The 17,149-nt window shown below is 43.8% G+C and overlaps 1 protein-coding gene across 1 annotated transcript in view; it reads left to right on the plus strand.

Moving 5' to 3' along the window:
* LOC119026192 (axin-2-like) overlaps positions 1–17,149 on the plus strand; it is an 84,651-nt gene that overhangs the window by 25,243 nt on the left and 42,259 nt on the right. The window contains exons 3-5 of the mRNA XM_037110377.1: positions 6,010–6,192; positions 6,372–6,431; positions 10,008–10,116. The gene's annotated coding sequence lies outside the window, so the exon portion shown is untranslated. The remainder of the gene's footprint in view (positions 1–6,009; positions 6,193–6,371; positions 6,432–10,007; positions 10,117–17,149) is intronic.

Below are 17,149 nucleotides of genomic sequence, written 5' to 3' on the forward strand. Positions count from 1 at the left end.
CTGTGTTCTTTGAGCTCTGGGCAGGTTGTTACTGACACAACAACACAGTTCTTACAGCGTGTATGTGTCTGTGTGTGTGTGTGTGTGTGTGTGTGTGTGTGTGTGTGTGTGTGTCAGCTTGAGTTCCAGCATTGATCACTGAAGAAACACACTCTTACACATGGATAGTACTGTATGTCTTTGAGCTGGAAGAAGTGCTCAGATCCTGACATGAGCACAAGCAGTCCATCTACAGTGTGAGATGAAATCATACAGTCAATCAAATCTGACTTAAACACAACAAGAGATCTTTAACAGGCTATGAAACAGTCTGAGAGTGTTTCCCATATGTATACTTTACTTGGGTGGCCCAGTTAATATTTGCCGATCGATTTTAACATTTTATACTTTTTATTGATTTTTTTTTATCCAGTCGAGAGAACTATGGCATCTGCAATCAATTAACTAGTCGACGATCTCGCCTCGCTCGCGCCCCTTCCAGCTACTGTCAATCACAAACCCTCTGCAAAGAGAGCAAGAGAGGGGCGGAGACGCTCTCTGATCCATCCTGTGATACGACGTTTTCCTGCCTAATGTCGACCTACTTATGCTGTCGTTTTGAACTTGTAAGTGCACCTGGTTGTTGTGATGTTTTAAGGTGAATGTTAGTTTTGCTATTTTCTCGCCTCCCTTGTCAACAGGATGGTGAGTGGTGTACACAGGGTGGTGTAATGTAGTCAATGTATGCTACAGGTTCTGAAAGCAGTCCACTGGTCTGGCATTGCCCTCCTATAACACTGTTGGACTCATTAGAGATGGTTTAAAAACAACTGATCAAAATCAATACAGCCGACAGTCCAGACACTTTTTTTCCCCGTACATTCTTCTTCCTTTTCCAAACCTTGCACCTACATTACCCACAATGCAACTTCGCCACTGAGTGCCACCACAGAAGGCAATTCATCAGATTACATGCAACTTCCTCTGGAGCCACATACTAGTGTTTTCACATATGCAGTAGCACTTCCCAACAGTGCCAAATTTAAAAAATATATAAATATAAACATCAAAATACATTTAAAGCAACATTGTGTAGAAATTGGTATTTTGTGCGATTTAGCGCCCCCCACAGTGCAACATCATAAATACAAGTCCCAGATCTATAACAACAGACAGACATAATGCATGTCTAATGATAAGTCATTACATCATCACGATGTGATGTGTTGAAGACTTGCATGTTGAAGTAAACATGTGTGTAAGGCTGTGATCCCTCGCTCTCACTGAAGTTACATTACATACAGTGCAGTGCACAAACACGTGATAGGGAGCAGAGTGGCAGTGACAGAGACACCATTCAGCCTATTACAAGACACTGTACCACCAAACTGATTCAGAAGCTGTTTTTTGAAGGTCAAAATCTGACATAATGTTGCTTTAAAGTAATGATTTAAATAGTTTATTGTGCAGAATGGATCATTTCAAAGTACTATGTATAATATGACTGTATTATAATTGTTTTTTCATGTGTAAGCATCACTGATGTTAAAGCTGGTAAAACTGACTTTAATCTGCCAGTAATTAATCCATATATATACAAAAGAATAGAACATAAAATGGACATACCCGTGTAAGGAGCCAAAAAATGTACTTAAGTACAGTATTTAAGTAAAAGTACTCAGTTACATGGCACCACTGACCTCAACTCCACATAAGCCCATTTATACACACACACACACACACACACACACACACACACACACACACACACACACACACACACACACATATAGCACACCCTTTCAAGCTGTACCGTCCTGCCTCTGGCTCTATACCACCAGTGTCTTTCTCTCTTCTCCCGCCCTCCTTGCACCTCCACCGCTCTGCCTGGCTCCAGTCCAGCTATAGATTGTTAATTATGGTTTGTACGTGATGCGCGGTCTTGCCTCCAAATACTACAGCAGTGTTCTTTGGCAGACATCAAAGTGTCGGTGTTTCATTCCACGGGGATTAGTGATGCTAGTGTGTGATAATGCCCCTGCCTGCTCGCCGAATTAAACGCCCATGGCTGGGCGCAGGTACACAGCGTCTAATGAACACGCGCTCACACAGGCATTCATGCACAGTACATCCACTTAAACAATGAAACAAGACACAGAAACATATGGGGAAACATACTTACATGTTAGAAAACGGAGCTGAAAAAAACTGGGCTTAATTACTGAAAAATGATAGTCGTGATTAGAGTGTGGACTAAACATCCAAGCGGGCTCTCATCCCTTTCATCTCTCGGAAAAAGGGCTGTATGTTGGTCAATGTCCACAGAGATCCACAGTACATTGACTGTCCTTCACTCATCTCTCATCTTACACCCCCGTGGCAAATTGGATTTTTAAACGGCTCGTTTTTGATCATTCCTCCGCACTCATAATTGACTGTGGTTCTCTCTCTCTCTCTCTCTCTTTCGCTGTCTGTTTTCCTCTCCCTCTTTCACTCAGTCTCACCAGCAAACTTAATGAAACAAGCGTTGGTAACAAAAAAAAAAAAATGTTGAAAGAAAATGCTGAAGAAAGAGCAGTCTCTATAGTAACTCTCGCCACGATTCGTACAAAGGACAAATGACAAGTGTTTAAAGGGCTGCGGGGCGTTTTAATGTTTAGTTTGTGCTTTCTCGCGTCGGCTGAGAAGGTCTCGGGAGACGGCAGGAAAAACAGCCATGAAAGGGAAATTACAGAGAGAGACAGAGGGAGAGAGAGGGAGAGGCCGAGGGAGAGAGAGCGATGGAAACTCGTCCTTGCTGATCAATGCGAGTGCTATTGTCTGTTCTGTTTCTTTGTCCACAAGGACGAAGGCAGAGGAGAGAAGGCAAGTGATGCACATGAACAGTGTTTAGGCCCCTTATGCCAGATGTCTGACCACAAGCTGGGGATGAAAGTAACTGCACTCCTGCTAGCATGTTGCAGCGTCTGTGTGTCATACATACACTACAGGACATACTGTGTACCAGCGGACGGCAGCGCTTTTTGATATGAAGTGCCATTTTAAAATGTTCTTCTTACTCAGTGTGCCATATTAAGCTTAAAGCTAACATTAGGAACACTGCCTTCCTCATGAGAACATCCACATCTGAGTTAAATCATCCATCTTGTTCATCAATTATAAATGTTTCCCAAAATCTCTCTTGTAGATTTTACCGGTGTGCCACTGGTGCCTGAGGCGGCTGACCCCTGCTGTATACTATACATGAGGAAATGTTGGTGGAGTCGCTAATGTAATGTAATCTAATGTGATTGTACATGGGAACACAATGACATGACTAAAAATGAGTACGACAGTGCATTGAAGAGGAGTAGTAAGACAATCAGATAAGGTCAGTTTCTACCAAAACTGTGTACTGAAAAGCTATTTCGTTTACAGACCAACATGTCTGTCCTACTGCACTTATTTGCGCAGCCTTCTTTTGCATATAGACGGTAGATAAGCACAATTAAACAAAGCTGTACACACAAGGTTTAGTTTGTAATTTGGGATTATGGTTTATAAATAGGGTATGACTGTGTTTGTTTGCTGTATAATAAGCAACATACTATTTTTTTGTTTTTGTCTAATTTGATACAACGCATTAAGTTTGTAAGTACGCTCTGAGATAAAGTGTCACCACAATTACCGCACATTTCAGTCACACTCACCTGTGGATTATCTTCCAAATAAAAGCAGCTGGTGAGAAATTCGTTGGTTAAAATGATCAGTCAGTATCACCTTATTACAGACCACGTATTGATAGATAATAAGACCAGTGATGACTTCATTTTGCATCTATGTCCTGCTCAACACATAGTACACCAAATGGTAGGAATTCTCATCCCAGTTGTATCTGTATAGACCAAATCTCCATGAAGTGGCGTTAACAACAACAGTTACTTCTGGATAGAAATCTGCCTGTTGATTTGCTCTGTGATATAAGAAATCTGCAAACTTTCAAACTCGTCACTTTCATCCATAACTGTAACATTTAATGATATATAGTAACATGGTGCTTAAGCCTCTCTGATGTTTCAGCTGTGCTTATTTAATGTACTGTGTTACTTTGCCAGCATCTTTGATATCTATCCAGCGGCTCATCTTGATCTAACTGCTGGTTTGGGATGAATTCAAACAACACTCTGAAACAGAAGCCCGAAAAAAAAAGGGGGTTTTCTATCTGGAAGTCATCGTCAACAAACATTGTGATTCTATATTATGGGCTTTTGTTCAAGAAACAAAGCACGTCCCATATATTATTATTGGTATAGGCCTAAATATCCAGTATCAACCAGCCAACCCGTTTTTAGATGATTTATCACAGATTATATATGGAACCCATGACCAGAAATGTCATTATTTGACTAATGGATGGAATTATAGTGTGAATACATTCCCAAACTTTATCCTCGGGACCCCTCAAGGCCCCCCTCTACTGAGTACTCTGCTCTGATTCGTCAGTTCACACACGCCTGAGCCTGTAACCACCAACAACAACAGAGCAGCTGTGCTAAATCCGTTTCTACATGCCAGACTAGGAACTAGGCATAAGTTATGTGAAAGTGACACATGGTGACACAGTGTGATGGATTGAAGCCGGGACTACCGACGAGGTGTTTCAGGCACTTCAGGAGCCGTGTTTTCTGTGGGAGAGAGGAGCTTCTGTAAGCTTAACCCATAATCTAAATAAATAAATAGGTCTGCTTGACAATATAGGAAACACACGGAACATTGTGATGGAAATGCGCAGAGTGCCTGATTAAAAGTGTTAAACACACACATAGAAAAAGCATAGAGTACAACATTGTAATAAACCAAGAGTTAGCTGTTCCTCCGTTCATGACTCTGTGCTGTCTGGAGGTGATGACAGCCTAAAGAGGTTAAAAGCTTGTGCCAACAGTGAAGCTCTCGTCTCTCGTGGCAAAAACTACACCGAACAAGTAATTTAACCCTGTTATTTGATCCTATAGTGAAAGGTTATAGTTGTACTTAGCAAATGTGCTTTGACTTGTGATGAGAAGCAGGATTTTTTTTGTTCTTTGTATTTTGGATAAAGCAAATGTACGCAGAGCCTGAATAACAAAAATAAAGGAATCAAAGCGAGAGCCTTGAGCCTGTTAGGCCAAGTTAGAGTAGCTGTGGAAGTGTAACCTGCATCATTTATGTGATTATTTCTGCTCTTCACGGGCTTTAAAATGTGTCTTGCTTACTGACAACACTGTAATCCTCTCCTCTGTTTGTTGTCATGACATCCTCATCATTTGTGTGACATGCTCCTTCGGTATACAGGCTGTCATTCACGGTCGCTTCCTGCTTTGGTGACACGTTTAATGTGTGTGTGTGTGTGTGTGTGTGTGTGTGTGTGTGTGTGTGTATGTGTGTGGTGAGAGATTCAAGACTAGAGAGAGAGAGAGAGAGAGAGAGAGAGAGAGAGAGAGAGAGAGGTGCAGACAGACATATGGACAGAAATACCTCAACGGAGACAAAGACATGACCTTTATTTGTCCTTGTGAAGTGGTTTAACAGCACACGGTGGTAACGGAAAGAAAGACAGCGATAAGGAAGGCAACAACAAGAGGAAGACGGAGTCTGAGAGAGATAGTGAAAGAAGAGGAAGAGAGATAAAAAAAAAATAAAAAAGGGCACACAGAAAACACCAAAAAAAAAAAAAGAAAAAAAAAAGCCAAGTCTTAGCAGCCAGACAAACACCTCCCTCCACCTGTAATCACCTCCTGCAGGTCAGCTTCTGCCTCGCCTCACCACAATCCTCCAACTAACACAGAGCCGGGCCATCAAACGGCGATCTCTTCTTCTACCTCCCCTACCCTCTTTTCTCTTCTTTCTCTTTACACAGACAGAAAAGACCTTGATGTTTTTCCAATAATTGGCAGCAGAGGTTGACTTTTCCCCCCCTCCACCCCCCTCCCTCTTTTCTCTGTTTATCTTTTCTCTCTCTCTCTTTCTCTCCCCCTCTCTCTCTCTCTCTTTTTGCTCTTCCTCTTCCTTTAGAGATGAATACTTGGCCCCGGATCAAAGGCAGACCCCAACCGGCCACTCTGGCCACCACAAAGGGGCGTTGGGCGCTGGCGGTGGGCCAGGTGCTGCACATGGCCACATAGCCAGGGACAAGCCATGCAGATGGGGCCTGCAGAGCCCTCCTCCCCGCCGGCCCCCCACCCCCATGTACGAGAGGTCAGTGGCTAAAGTATCAGAGTGTGCGCTTCCTGTAAGACGATCCAGTCCTGTGCGACTGACTCCCTTTTGTTTCCATCTGTCTTTTCCTTGTGCTTCTCTCAATTGGTTTGTTTACTTCCTGCGGCTGCCTTTGTTTCTTCTCATCTGACTTTCCGTGTCCTTCTCTGCCGTTCCAGAGTGCAGAGCGGAGGGAGAAAGACTGGCGGCCAGCGCGGCGAAGAAAAGAACCAGCCGAGGTAAACATCTTGCCCCCACGGACGGAGCTGTGTCTAAATGTTTAAGGAGACCCGACTAGAGTTTAGCCGAACACTTCCCTCTCCCCTCAGCAGCCCCTTGTTTAAATATATAAGCGCTACAGCCAAGTCCGATGTCTGTGAGGCCAGAACAAATAAATGGAGGTGGAGGACACAAAAAAGTGGGATAGATAAAACAAATGAACAAGCCCTCGCAGTCCAAATATATATGCAACACCCAGCTTGCTTTTCAACTCCTTCAACTGACACGTTTGCAGAAATTTCTCTCTGCGGAGAGCCGGTATGATGTTACCGAGTCAGAACAGGCTTGTTGGACTCTTGAATTACACACCAATTGTGATTCACTTCATTAAATCGTAACAAGCGATGTGAAAAGACCAGAGTGAGAACCCCCTCCTCTCACCGCGCACGCCAAGAAAACATCCTCTCTGTGAGAACTTCGCTCATAAATGTCCAATACAGTTCTCATCTGTATTACAGTGGGGAAGTTGCATTTTATAGATCTAGGAACTCACAGTATACACCCATACAGCCTTTCTGCGTCCTTGAGCACACCAGCGTTTCCCTTTATCAGGCCTCGCAAGTTCTTTAAGGGAATCAAACAGTCTGCATGGTATTGCTTTCTTTAACAAACGTCCCATTTTTGTTCAGTTTCTTCACTCGTTAACCACATGAAGAGTGCAGTTGTCGGATCGTCGTGTCCAAACGTCTACTGAAACCAGTAAAAAACATCCAGGACGTAGAAGGAGCAGACGTAACGTTTGAGGGGAAGAGAAAAAAAAAGACAACAGCAGTATTTTTCCACGCTCCGCATGCTGTCATGCATGAATCCCCGGCTTCAGCCATATGTTTAAGATTAGATGTACTTTTTTTGTTAGACGAGAACACAGTCAACAAAGTTCTGCTGCTTCCCCGCTGGTCATGAATCAACTGGGCTCTGTCCACACCCTCTCTTTGGGATCTTAATTCTATTAAATGCTGTGATAACAGCCATCATATGTGTGAGGAATGTCACAACATGATTGATGGTATGAATCATATTCTCCCTCATGTTAACTGCCTTACAGTATTATAGTAGTGTTGTTGTTCGTGTGTGTATAGTCTCTCTGACAACCTGAGAAGAACAGAATGAGGTAAAAATGTAGTGTATCCAAAAATAATAATAAAGTTGAATTATCCACACTTTAAAGCTGCAATAATAGATTTGTTTGACTACCAGGGGGCAGCAGAGCAAGTTTGAAACACACATTATTCTATCTCATAGCATCCACTGAAGCTGTGTTTCTGTCTACACATGGCAGGTCAAACATTTATTCTCCTGTCAGCTCTGATTTGGTCGATTTACAACATAAAATATCTGACACCTGTGCTGCAAAATGCACCAAAACGTTCACCAGATAGTGGCTAACTTCGTCTGTCCTGTGCTTGGGGCTGGAGAGGTGGTGTTCAGGCAGTTTATCAGAACCTTTCTGGCTGAAACTAACTGCATGCTGCTGCATAAAGAGAGTTGAAAACCTATACAAATATGTGAAACAAAAAAAACCTAAAAGATGAGAATTGAACAGGATGACAGATATGGTGGTAATAATCAGTGCTTTCTATCAAGGGGACCCCCTTTGATCCATTATTAATATTAAAAAATTGATTGGCTCTAAAGTGATACTTCTACTTCTACTTATACGTCTCGATTGGGTCGTTTAAGTAAACACCCACCTTCTGCAGAAGGTTAGTGAACAGGTTCTTAGAGGGGAAAGGGTATCAAAGCTACCACCCCAGCAGCATGACCCACTTATCTGCTGCTATTATTACTATTTTTACATTTGTATTTTGAAAATTTGTCAAGAAACACTGCTACAACCTCAATCCAAAGGCATCACCCATGTGAGCTTGTGAGAAGGCAAATACAAGAGACATCAACCCATCAGCCCTCGGCTCCTCAGTTAAATGCTAGATGTTAGCACGCTAACAGACTACACTAAAATAGTGAACGTGGTAAAAATGACACCTGCCGCACACTTCACTCTAGCTTTGTCATGCTAATGCACAGGCCTCTAGCATATTAGCATATTAGCTCAGTGCAGCCTCACAGAGCTATTAGCATGAATTAAGCTGAGAGTCCTGGTCCTGTTAAAACATTGTTAGAGTTCATTTTATCATGAATCAAATCTCACTACTGACATATCAATTTCTTATATAATCTGATAGTTTCCAGGCTACGTAACTGTAACAGATACGTCTAATGGCATTGAGTAAATGCAAAAGACCAAAAAAAATCAATAAGCTAGCAGTGATCAGAGAAATGAAAACGTTCCTCATCATTAATCCAACTCAAACTGAATTGGAAAGTCGGTTCCTTTCAGCAGACTTAGTGTTAAATGTATAGGTCCCTGTAAGTAGGTCCACTGTAGTTCAGGCGATGCTAACCCCCTGCTGTGAGGAGGTAAATAAAGCCAACTATATAAAACGACATGACAGACTTAATGTGACCATTATGGAAAACAAACAGTTACTTCCAGCTCAGATAATGGCCCATTTAACACAGAAAGCTTAGTAATTAAAAGAGCAGGGGGGTGGGGGAATTATAATACAGTTACCTAAATAGGGTCAACTGGTTGGTTGTTTAGCTTCAGTGGTGACTTCTCGGCTGTTAGAAAAATTATGAGCAAAGAAGTCTGATGTTGTTTTTCTGTAATAATGGGCATTATTTTCACTTTTATGTGTTCCTCCTACAGAGAAAATAGGCCTGATCTCTCCCTTTGTGGTTGCTCCAACTGCTCACTTCCACCACCCACACAACACATTTTCCCAGGCAACAATGTTCCTCCAAAGTTTACACACAATAAATAACGATATGCCCAAAGCAGTTAGCAGTGGCCCCGCTCTCCGTTTCCTGGCTGGAGTTGAAATGAAATGGTAATTTTGACTTGAGGAGGATTTCAAAGGGATGGCCTCTACTTTTCATCTTGGTGCATACCACGAGCTCGCCGACACATTCACGCTGGGATTTGAAAAAAAAAAAAAAGAGAGAGAGAGAGGAGAGGAGAGGAGAAAGAGAGAGAGAGAAAAAAAAGCAGAATTTTTAAGTTTTTCTATGAACTTCCTTCTTTCTTTTTTCTGCCATCTCCCCACAGAAAAGGAGATGTAACGTTTGCTGAGATCTCTCCCCCAGATGGACAGCGTTTATATAAACAACCATCCCCGGTTCAGGGAGCGTTTGATTGATGTGTCATTGTCTAAAGATTGTTTCCAGGCATTTGAATAGATAATTCAGAGTGTTTCATGTAGACATCTTTCTTCAAAGGTCAGTTGTGGGGGTAGAGCAGGGGTGTCCTCCATCTCCCATGCTATTTTTGCATCCAAGGCTCCGACCAGCCCGCCTGCTTTTTTCACAAGGGAGATTGACTGACACTTGAATCGTCCTTCTGCTCAAGATTACAAGGTGCTTTCCAAAACTCCATCTGAGATCTGCTCTGCCAGCTCTGTTATGCAAAATACCTTTGTCTCGAACAAAAGACCGTAACACTGTGTGGATGTGTCCTGTGCCTGTTTGTTGTGCAGGTCGGCCTCTCGCGCTGAGATTGGAGTGAGACAAAGAGATGCGGCGGCGGAATTGGCCAGGAACTCCATTATCTCTGCAACGAGGAACGAGAAAAGGAATTAAAACGAGGTCTGTCAGCAGCACCTATCCTCCCATGTGCATAACGTCTTATGCTACACAAAATCCACTCTGAAAGTCAGAACACCCCCCCCCACTTTGTACAGTATCTTATTTCCTACATCGCAGCCTTGCTCGCGCTGACCCAGCAGGCACAGCAATATCGGAGGTCCACTTTCCCCGAGTCGGCCGATCACATTCCGTTGTCAGTCAGCCGTGAGGGGAGCGTCCGGGCGACAAAAGCAGAGTGTGAAAAAAAAAAAAAAAAAAAAACACTGTGGCGTCTTCATTATCTCCAAGCTCCACAGCCCGTGAGCGAGGCCAGGGTTAATTGCTGTTGATTAGACGTCAGTACGCATGGCTGAGTGAGCCACAGAGGGGGGGCCACAGAGGGGGAAGAGGGAGAGGATGAGGTCGCGCACAGACAATGATGTGGAATCAATGTCAAGTGTTCCTCCTCTGTGGGTTTGGCTGCGCAGGAGGCAGATAAGGAGCGTAGACGGGGCAACACAGAGATGCATTTTATCTGCAGAAACGAGCAATTGTTTGAGCAATTTAGGTTCAAGTCACAGAGAAAGACTGTAACCATCGTGATCAAATAATCTGACATGCTGATTATCTTTGCGTTTGATGTGCCCAAGTTCATCATTCATTCAGAGATCAATAGCCCATTGAGTTTATGTTGGTCTGATGCTCTCTTGGTCCGTCCATTTCTTTGGTCCAGAGAGAAACATTAAATGGACTGCTGTGAAAAGGATGTGCTCCATTACGCCCAGAGGATGAACGCTAACGTGCTTGTTGATCTCCTGACTTTTCCTCTAGCGCCACCATCCGGTCAAACATGAACATCTTAAAGTCTGCCCAGTAGATTTACACAAAATGAAGCACTGACATTCATGGTCCACAGAGGATGAATCCTAACTGCTCTGGTGATCTCCTGCCCTTCCATCAGGATCACATATGTGCAGGTTTTTTTTAAACCTTTATTGGAACGTGGTACAAACACTAAAGCAATAAAATGTAATGTTCCTGGAGAGAGACTGTTGATTGAATTTACGCTTCTGGTTGCGTCCAACCAGAGCTGCAAACCAAAAGCTCCAGTATTTGAGGAGTTGGGCATGAGACTCTACAGTCTGCTATCTTTCTGCAGGGAGTTACATTTTGTTGCTGTGATTCTCCTGAAGGTGATCCCGTGACTTTAGGGGGTCATCATGTGGTCACAATTCCAGTTTGTCTTGCACTAAATATCTACCTAACTATTTCCTCATTAGCCTCACTTAACTTTGTGTTTAGAGCTAAATAGCAAATGTTAGAATACTAAACAAAGATGTTAAACATGCTAAACCTTTCGCTGATGCTAACCATCTGCAGGTTAGCTATGTCGTGGTTAGCATGCTGATGTTAGCATGCCTCTTTTTATTTTCCTTAAGACTTATAAAGATGCCAGCGTGGCTGTAGATTAATCTGATTAAATGGTCCAACTTAACCCACCCACAAATATATTCTATAATACATACAGAAGCATTTAATCATGGGAATTGTTGTCTTCATCAGTAAACTACGGCTGAGTCAAATTTATCTACATGACTTTTATGTTTTTTAAAAAGTTTATTTACATTAGGTTTAGTCTCATCCAACCATCGCTCAGTGATTCCTTTGAAATTTTTAGTGACACAGGACCAAATGAACATACTGTTGCCTTGAATAAAAGAACTGTAGAATAAATATAAATGTCTCTGGGTTTGAAACACTTAGGATGATGCCAGTACACAATTGTACAAAATATGCGACAAAGATTTGCTCATTTTCAAGCTTTTGAATGCAGAAAAGTCAGGTGCTCTAACATTAAGTCCACCGATGGTTTGATGTGCACGGATTCACGCTGACTTATGGACCCAAGGTTCCGACTCGGGTGCGATGTAAATGATCAGACTGTTGCAGGTGTGTTGCCAAAATCATGTCTGTCTCCGTTTGTGTGTAATAGACAAACAAGGCCCTTGGTCAACCCAGGTTATATTTGTCTTTAATGCGTGATTTTTATTGCTCCGTTGCTTTTGTAGCCAAAATAATGACGACAATAGAGGTGGTTCAGACAGGAGCGGGAATGACAGGCAGACAAGGGAGGAAGGGCAGGACGTCGCAACCTTCACGCCCTTTGCAGAGCGAGCGCTCGCTTTGTTTAAATCTCCTAGATCAAAGGGTGCGATGCAAATTCCTGCAGCTTCCACGCCGCCATTTGATGTTTCAGGGAGCCAAATTATTGTGGTGATTACAGTAGCTGTACACAACCGACGGAGCAGGCCAAACAAGAGTCCTTGTTGTGACTCTCAATTAGTGGTGTGACATCTCAGCACCCAGCGTCTGAGAGACATCCGACAATAAGAGGGGCTGTTTGGGCTGATAAAGTGATTTGGCTTGGTGGCGTCCTTTCATCTGCGCCGACAGTGGGGTATTCGAGGCTTCTGGGTATTCTCTCTGCACATCCTCACACCTCCCCTTCATTGTGACAATAGCGCCACTGTGTTGAGCGTGTCAAAGAGGCTGTAGGCCTGCCGCACCGTGAGCAACTTCAGCCCAGATGATTGTCATGTAGGAGTGTTGCTGTGACTTACTGGCTTCTAGGAGGTGAAGTTAACAAGGATATACAAAAAAAGGGGGGATGTTGGGACACTTTAGATTAAATATACAGTCATATACATAACTTTATCTGCTTTAAGTTCTGTTTCTCTTCTCCCTGAGCAGCATGACTCAGAACAGATATTAACTATCACACCATTAGCAGTGTTCGGATGTTTTCTGCATATTCAAACTCTCTGAAGTTGACGACGCAGGCGTTATTTTGTTGTTTGTGTGTTATTGAAAGCCACAGCGAGTTGAAAGGATAACTTTGCCTGTGGGAAGGACAGAGCACCAGAGGATCAGGTTCAGCTGTATTTCTGATAACACTTTGCATTCTGCAGGCACCAGTGACAGCTCTGATGCCTCGTGTTTGATTGGCTCTTTCATGTTCTCCTTCCTGCCTTCAGTATAAGCAGTGAGGCCGGGGTGGAGGTGAACGGATGGCGAGCGGACTACCGCGGCGGAGAGAGATTGAGATGTGATGCTTCTCTGCCAAGGTGATGGACGGGGCACTGGAAGGATGTTGGTTTTTAGACACTCCAGGCCGTCTCTTATATGTAGCAGAGAGTTGCAAAAGGCCCTGGTGGTAAAACTACGTCAGGTGCAATTAGCATCATGACAGGAATCTTGTAGAGGGATAGCGGATGTGCTGAAAAGAGCAGGCTCACTATGAGGGTTGTTCTTAACCAATAACCTATTTGAGGAAGACAGTTTCACAATGGAATCATCAGATTACTAATCAGTTATGGCTGGGGATAGTCTGTGGTTTTCTTTTTGTCAGATCCAATGAAAGACCAAAACCAATAAAGTCTGCTTGGCCAAAACTTGACACAGCTCGTCCCTTTCTCCCACAGAGCTCCACTGCTATCCAAAATCTATTAGAAACATTTTAAAGAGCCGTAATGTTGCACTGGCTGACATGAAGAATACAACTGTAGTTAATTTTGAGTTTCTCTTAATCACCATTCTACAACAGGGCATTATACAACGAAATGCCAGTTGTTGCACAGTTTTGCAACACAAGGAGAAAAAAAAAGACTATTTTTTTGGTTTGTGAGTGTTGAGGATGTTCTGATAGTTCAGGAGTCTCACAGCCTGAGGAAATAAGATGATCTATAATCTGGTGGTACGGCAGTGAACACTTGCCAGATGGAATCTGGGTTTACCTGCTCTCGCCATGTTGGTGCTGTTCCTCCAACCTAGTCTGCCACCAGACTACAGAGCTGCTTCTTCCACGGGCTGTTACACCGCTTACTCTTCAACAATCCACCACTAAAAAATAGTTTTTCTTGAGCGGCATAAAGACAGAACAGCTTACATTTCGATGCATAATCCCGAGTTGGAGACTCACAAACAGATGAACCTTGAGTCCTTGATTAATTTGCACCAGGAACGTCATCGCAGCTGACCAGAAAGTCCACACAGGGAGTTAGTTCTGGTTGAGTGGGTCATGTGCAGAGCTTCCACCCAGGAGTCCAGGGTTTGTGTGCCATGAGAAAAAAAAATGGCTATATTTAATTGGCTGGTAGCTATGAGTGAGTACAATTTGATGTAGATAAATAGGACTGCTGGTCTTGGCGCAGGTACTCACTCTACTAATGGCTCTCCCAGTTTAAATGCGCTTTTTTCTGTCAAAAAAGGCAACAAACCTACTTGGCCTGGGTTTAGGGAAAGATCACGATCTGTTTGCCTCATTGCAAAGTTGTGGCATTCCAAAAACACCATTGGTTTGTTGCAGTGATGGTCCTGGATCATTAATTATAACGTCGGAGGAACAACAGCACGGCAATATCTGATCGTGTCTGCAGCAGTTAGTCCCAAACAAATGTTCCATTTCCTCCTGTTCATCCCCCTTTCTTACAAAATAAACGAACAAATCTGTGGCTTACTACTGAAGAACGAAGTCTTCGGCATCAGTGAATGGGCTGCGTGCCACAGACAGCCTGCAGAAGTCGGGGAGCAGTGAGAGCAGTCTGACACCCTGGTTCTGGTGTTATAATGAGATTCACTGACAGTAAGAAAATATAGAACATTAGTGCATGCATGTGAAGTTCAGGCAGTTGAAGCCCAAAGACAGTCTTCAGAGACCCTGTCCTCTAAAGCCTGCGAAAGCAAGTTTAAAAAACGTGCAACGTCCTTCTCCTATAGCTTTATTCCTCCCTGTGCAGGGCATTGTGTTGACCTGGAAACGGCCATTCAGCGCTGTGAGAAAGCGGCCCCTGAAACGCTCCCTCTCACTAAGAGAAACATATAACAGTATTAGATCTAGTTTAATTACACAGGGGCTTGCGGATGGGCCCCTCTTTTCTCTCGGCGGTGAAAATGCTTAGCGTTTGTTGTCGGTTCAAGGCTCTCTAAAGGATGTGCTGGCATGTGTAGGGCTCTGGCAGAGAGGAAACTTGGTGGTGGTGGGGGGGTGAACTGTTATTGTTTGAAAAGCGTGTAAGCGGCCTTCACAACACCGCATCCACGGAAATGAAGCAAAGACAGAGAGCGAGAGAGAGAGAGAGAGTGAGAGAGAGACGGAGAGAACGAGGCAGAGAGAGAGAGCAAGAAAGAGGAGGAAAAAAAAAACTCTTGCGCAGCTTTGACTGACGACTTAACAGGCGAAACCGAATTTGTCTTTTGCCGGGAGATGTCAGATGCCTTGCCAGTGAGAGAGAGAGAGAGAGAGAGCGAGATGGAAAGAGGGAGAGAAAAAGCACACCACAGAATCTCTCCTGCGTCTTTTTCGCCCTCTCTTTTCTCCTCCGGTTTAAGACGGCTCGGTGAATGCAACGACATCAAAGGGCCCGGCACTCAGAATGTACATTGTTGTTCCAGTAACCACATGAAACAGAAAGGGAGCGATGGAGAAAGGCTGGGAGAGATGGAGCAAGTTTTTTTTTTTTTTTTCCCGTTCTCTCCTCCGTACATAAATAGGGAGCTATGGAGGGAATCGGTTTAGAAACGGTGGAAGATTAACTCTTTTATCTCTTCATTTCAAACGTCCTCCGTATCCGCGGCCTCCACATGCTAACGCGCTCGTCGGGATCGACATGCCTGACCGGCGCCGCTGCAAAGCAGAGGTGTTCTCCTGCATCAGGACATGTAGAACTCCTCCACAGACAGAGCTGATGAGAGGAGGAAGAGGGGGCTGAGGAGACGTTGACACGGCGTCGGCCCTGACTCATTGTCATTAAGTGCGCTCTTTAATCGGAGCTAAACTTGGTAAAAGGAGCGAGTTCTTGCTCCACCGCAGACATTCCACATGAGTATCAAACAGGAACACAGCGAAACCCCAACGTAACGTCGAGGCACAGGTTCTGGGACCGTTTCACCGTGTTCCTCTTCCTCTCCCTCTTATTCCTGCTGGCCTTATCTTTACACAGAGACCACCCAGGAGCAACAAGTCAGCTCTCACCTTCAGTCTGTGTGTTTTTGTGTGGGTATGTGTGTGTGTGTGTGTGTGTGTGTGCGCGCACAAGCTTTGTACTTTATAAGCACAAGTGTACGCCCGTGTCTGTATACAGGCCTGTGTGTGTGTATGTGTGTGTGTGTGTGCGCCTGTGAATGAACATGTTTTTTCTGTGCATGTGTGCGCGCCTCTTACCTCCCACCATCTGGGCCCTGTTTGGAGAGATTTTCTGTAAAAAAAAAAAAAAAAAAAAAAAAAAAAATCACAGTCACGCCGTGGCAGGATTACCACTGTGAAAAGCAGCACCTGGAAGAAACTCAGTGCTCCTGCTCCCCTTCCCTCTCAGATGCTCAAAGAAGTTTCTGGCTTCCCAGCTTGAGGCGCAGGATTTGTTTTTGACCTACATGGGCGTCCTAGGCCTCATGTTCCCTTCCAAAAAGCAAAAAAGCAAAGAAACACATCTCAAATTCGCACTAAGCCACATCCAGCAAGGTTACAGTATCACCGCATTACAGTAGATCAACAAGCGCATGTGCGTGCGTGTGTGCGTGTGGGGGTGCACACCAGCGTGCGTGTTTACACCATGTATATCGTATTTCCGTTTCTCCTTTTTTTTTTTTTTTTTAAACGGCAAGCTAAGACACTAAAGGCTGATTAGCCACAGTGAGATGTAAGCCTGTGAATGAAAGAGTTCAATAATCCCAGATGGAAACTGAGGCGCAGCATCTCCACTGAAGATTTCCCATCAGGAATAATCTTAGTCCGGGATTAGCCACAATTTAAACTGTTTTGATGTTCCTACTCATACACTCTCGCACACAGTGTCTCCATAGCTCAAATACCTTATGCTGCGTGACAACTATGTTGCTCCTTTGCTCTGTTTTCAATGCAACTTTTAATTTTGTTGTGTAGCTTGTTGTTATGTTATTTCAGTCATATTTGTGTTTCATATACTTGTGTTGATGCATCACCCTAATTTCTGAGGGAGTGTCAAACAGGGGTTATCGATTATAAGGAGAAAAACTGTAC

This window comes from Acanthopagrus latus, chromosome 1 (assembly GCF_904848185.1).
Source record: "Acanthopagrus latus isolate v.2019 chromosome 1, fAcaLat1.1, whole genome shotgun sequence".
In the NCBI taxonomy this organism is placed as follows: Eukaryota; Metazoa; Chordata; class Actinopteri; order Spariformes; family Sparidae; genus Acanthopagrus; species Acanthopagrus latus.